Source organism: Silene latifolia, chromosome X (genome assembly GCF_048544455.1).
Source record: "Silene latifolia isolate original U9 population chromosome X, ASM4854445v1, whole genome shotgun sequence".
Taxonomy (NCBI): Eukaryota; Viridiplantae; Streptophyta; class Magnoliopsida; order Caryophyllales; family Caryophyllaceae; genus Silene; species Silene latifolia.
The window spans coordinates 136,550,643-136,556,119 of NC_133537.1; the positions used below are offsets into that span (position 1 = coordinate 136,550,643).

The following is a 5,477-nucleotide window of genomic DNA, read 5'->3' on the forward strand; positions in this document are numbered from 1 at the left end:
CCGCCCAAACCTGGATGACTCTTCTTCTCCAATCAACTTTGGTACTTTGGCTCCTAATAACTTCGAGATTCATCCCGCCCAATTCGGCTTGATAGAGAGAGATAGCTTTAGCAGCAATATTGATGAAGATGCCCATACTCATCTTCGAAAGTTCAAGAGCAAAGTAGCGATGATGAAAAGAAATGGAGTCTCCGAGGACACATTGAGTCTTATGTTGTTTCCATTTTTCTTAAGAGATAAAGTGGACCGGTGGTTGAACATTCACCCACCAAATACCTTCACAACTTGGGATACTTTAGCCAAGGCTTTCCTAGCCAAGTATTATCCTTCTTCAAGGACCGTTATGCTCCGGAATGAGATCCATACATCCCAGCAAGAAGATGGGGAGTCCTTGGGTGAAGCGTGGGATAGAAACCAAGACTTGATTTCTCGTTGTCCTCACCAAGTCACCATGGAATCCCCGCTTGGTACATTACCCAAACCTTCTTTCAAACTTGTTACCAAGAACCAAAGAGAACGACCCTTATCAAAAAGATGGTTGATTTGGAATCTAACTATGGGTCGATAGGTAACATGTTGAGGAGAAACAACCGCTATCCACAAGAGAACTCTTCTAACTGAAATGCCAAAACCAATGCTAAACTTGATCTTCTCACAAAGAAACTTGAGCAAATGCAAAGGAATCAAGTGCACTAAGCTAGTGGCCCCCTTGGTCCACTCATGGAAGAGGTCATTCCAAATTCTTCTTGTGAATTATATGGAGGAAATGGACATACTTTCGATGTGTGTGCTAACAATGCTTACAATGTGAGATATGATGATAATGTTCAAGATGTAATTGCTTTTCAAACCTACAATAACAACATGAGGCCACCAAGGCCACCTTACAACAACTCAAATGTTTATAACTCGAACCCCAATTACTATCGCCCGGGTTTGAAGAATCACCCCAATTTTAGCTACAAAAGTACCAATGTCCAAAACCCGCAAAACCTCCAACCGCAAGTGCAAAACACCAATCCACCCGGGTTTTCTCAACCTAAGGGTGGAAACCAAAATCAAAGAAGCAACTTCGGAAACCAAACCCAATAGTCAAACAACAACCAAAACCAAAATTTTGTAAACTAACCTCAAGGGTAGCAAGATTTTGGGGGTAACCAAGGTAGTCAAAGCTTCTACCAAGGTAACCAAGGGTTTGGCCAAGAATATATTTCAAGATGTTTGACCTAGAGATAGAGAGAGAAAGCCGTCTTTTCTAGGGTTAGGAAAATTGACCAGATTGCTCAGATTACTTGATCAATGACAAGGAAATCTATTCAATCTAATAAAATCAAACATCGTAGATAATCCATAAAGTCTAATAAAAATATTATAGGTCGGGAATTGAAGCAGAAAATCATGAAAGGTCCAGACGTGGATGAAGTACAAAATGCAAAAAGTATACATGAGATTACATGTATCCCTACGATGCAATTAGATGGGTTTACAGTTGAAGACATTGAAGAATCTGAATCTGAGAATGAGGAGGATTCTGAAGGGGTCTGGTTTCATAGGCATGGGAGGAAGGTTATGAAAATTATTGAATAGGATCCTGCAGATCTGCTACATCTTTCTGATGATGATGTCCAAGGTGAGTTAGACTATTGGCAAAATGCTGTTTATGGTTTTGTTGTGGGGGCTAACCCTCCTTGGCAAATTCTTGAAGGTTCCTGAAAAGAATATGGAGTAGATTCACATTAGATAAAATACCATTTTTGCCCAATGGTATTTTTCTTGCTCGTTTTCAAACTGATGAGATGAAGCAAAAGGTTTTAAACAGTGGTCATTTCTTATTTGATAATAAACCTAGGATATCAAAGCTTGGATGCCTGATATTGAATTACCTAAGGAAGAGGTTAAAAACGTGCCAGCCTGGATTAGGCTTAATGATTTACCTCTGATTTTTTGTTGCAAAAGTCTGCCAAAAATTGCAAATTTAGTAGGCTAATATATCAAAAGTGATACTCCTACTGAATTGAAGACCAGATTGGGATTTGCTAGAGTGATGGTTGAGTTACAAATGGGACAGTTTTTTCCATCCTGTATTAAATTTGTTGATGAAAAGAAGCAGATGATTACAATTCAAATTGATTATGAACGGAAACCAAGCATTTCCACCACTTGTAAGCATATTGTGTTGGAGTAAGTGTCTTCAACAATAGTGCGATCACATTAATAAATCTCATAATAAGAATACGCAAGGGATGATTCAATTATATAGTCAACTGATCAACATTAATCGATAATGATTGGCTAACTAGAGTTTGACATTAATGTCGTTTGACGGTGGTGATCAGTTGATCCCTTAAGGTCACACCTAAAGGACGATTCCCAAACTGTAAAGTTAATTAATTGTATATCGATACAGATTAATTAATTCCTTAAATTGAACAAGTTTTATTGCATAAGAGAGAGTTATATATCTTATTGTAATGTGATTAAATAAGATTCAATTTAGTAATTAATTTGTTATATTACTAAAATTGATTAATGTTTATGAAACATTTGAGATAAGAGTAATTAGTTAGTTATAATTACAAAATGTTGTAGATTATATTAACTAGACTTAATATGACCCATTTTATATACATGTAATTGTGAATTACTTGTTAATTTGTTAAATGTAATTATTTGATTTAAAATGATATTTAATTAGCTAAATATGCATTTAAATTTCTAATGACATGTTACTTGTTACATGTCACACATTATAATTGACAAAATACAAATTGTAAAATAGATGTCCATATTAGCATAGTGGGGCCAAAATTTTGCGTGGTTAAGGGTTTTGTCATTATCATGGCATAAGATGCTAAAAACATGATAATTGCACCTAGTAGTAGCCCTTACATACCTAGTGCATATGGAAGATAAAAGCAATAAAAAAAAAATGCAATTGTGCTTCCCATTGTGGCCCTTTTGCACGGTTCAAATAACAACATAAGAGATGTTTATTTTGAAGATCTAAGTTATCTCTATTATTCTCTTTCTCTCATAAAAATGGTTTTATGCTAAAACTTGTTTAATAATTCTAATAATGCAATCATATTACTAGAGTAGTAATAATAATAATATTAGAACTAGTTTATACCTCGTGCATTATATGCACAATATTTAAAGTTTAATATTTTTTTTATAAAATTACTTATATAATATTGGTACCTTATAGTTGTTTATATTTCTCATCATTGTATTTTGCTTTGATAAATAAAAGCTATAACTGAAAATTAGTTAAAAGAATTGAGTAATGAGTTAAAATGTATTTTAAAGAAAATAATTTTATAGCAAAGCTAATGAGTTTGTAATGAGTTAAAATGTATTTTAATGAAAATAATTTTATAGCAAAGCTAATGAGTTTCAATTTTTTTTTCAATTTTTTTTGTTATGAAAGTAATAACAACGATTTTTAGTTTTGGTTTTATACGGAATATGAGTTAAATCATCATCTAATAATAGCATCAGTAAAAGATTTAGCAATTTATAGTTTTATATCAATTTGATTTTATTTTAATTAAAATATTATAGCTTAGAGTTTACTGAAAATAATATAATTTGATGAAAAGATTAATTTTAATGAAAATACAATAGATGAATTAAATTGTAATTGTTAGTTTACTTATTTAGTGAATGGACATAATTATCATTAGTATCCTTTTTTGAGAAGATGCATTTTGGCGGGAAAATGATAGAGATTACCTATTCATTTAGTAAATAGGGGATTAATATTTAAGGTTACTAATACATATTATCTAGTTAGTAATTGTATTAGTGTTTGGGTTAGTCTTGGGTGCAACTAAGATGAGTGTCTCTATATTTGAGACTTGAAGAACTTGGAGGATCATTCCAAATGTATTGAGCTCAAGAACAAGTGAAGGTGGGAGACCTTACTTGTGCCCCAAAAATTCGAACCATATTGTATGTAAGAAAATTGTTTTGCTCCTTAAATTTTGTTATTTTGTTATGCATGCACAAGATCCATATAAATATAAATTATGGGTAATTTATTAAATAAATTATATGAGTCTAATACAGGTATATGAACCCAACAATTGGCATCAAGAGCTTTGGTGTTGCATGCATAATCGGTTTGGTTTTTCCGAGTTAAATGTAACTTAATTTAAACTAGATATTTTGTGATTTATAAGGATAAATGCCACAAAATTTTTTGCATGTTATACAGTCCAGTTCTAAAATATGTTTAGGTCATATTGATGATTTATGGATGATTATTGCTTAATTTAATAATTTTTAATGATTTTTAGTGAAATAATTACATTTTTATGAGTAAAATGAATTTTTATTTACTAAAAATAGTTAAACTTCACTACTGGCCGTGATTTTTTAGTATGACCTCATATGCATATTTTATGTATTGTATGTAAAATTTCGTATTAATGTGATTAATATTGCATAATTTATGATATTTATGTGATAAAAATGGTATAAATGGAGGTTAAATGACTAAAAATAGTTAAACTTCGAAACAGACCATGAAATTTTAATATGATGTCACATGCATATTTTACAGATTGTATGTAAAATTTGAGATAAATGTGATTTATTATGCATGATTTATAATTTTAATGGTTAAAATTATATAAATAGTGACTATTCTTAGCAAAAATAGCTAAAATGAATTTTATGGCATGACATTTTCCCCTAATGTTGTATATATGATATGAACATCAGATCTAAAGTTGCATGATTAATTTTGATTGATTTGGTATGTTTATTGATTTTTATGTGATAAAATCGATAAAAAAGCAACTTTATTAGTCATAAAAAAAATTCGAAATTTTTGGTTGAAATTTTACCATTTCCAGGTTCTGGAAATTATTTAAGAATGTTCAAAATTTTTATTTTGATTTTTCCATAATTTTTATGTTTAATTTGGATTGAATGATAAAAGTTTTGATTTATACGATTTATTAATGAAGTAAATTAAAAATATTTTGTGGGCGAATTTTATTGAGTTTTGGAATCTTGGTAATATTCTAGTATTTGCAAAAATGCGATGTCGAATTTTTTCAAATTTTTATGACTTATTGGGAATTATTTCATAATTGTTATGATTATAAGAAGTTTAATAAGCAATAATACAAAACCAAGTTGAATTATTGTCAAAATTGAGTAAGGGCTAATTTTGAGTCCTAATTGAGTTAGGGTAATTAACTTACGCTTAAATTTGATTTAAGTATTGATTGGTGATTTTAATAAGTTATTATCACGCATTTCCATAAAACCGGATTATATACGATATAAGGTTTAAATAGGGCGATTTGGCACATAATTTGACATGTTAGATCATATAATAATGCTGCTTTTTTATTGATGAATGTCATATTTTACTTATGTAATTTTGAATTATGTAATTTTATCTTAGGTTGGCCTTAGTTTTAATCGATATTACCCGTAATGTAAGGGGATATTGATTCGGT

General features: G+C 30.6%; 1 non-coding gene across 1 annotated transcript; it reads right to left on the reverse strand.

The window, feature by feature from the left end:
* Positions 1–343: 343 nt before the first annotated feature.
* On the reverse strand, positions 344–450 carry LOC141625562 (small nucleolar RNA R71). The gene has a single exon (XR_012535335.1). It is a non-coding gene; the product is annotated as a small nucleolar RNA R71 (small nucleolar RNA).
* Between the last annotated feature and the right edge of the window lie 5,027 nt (positions 451–5,477).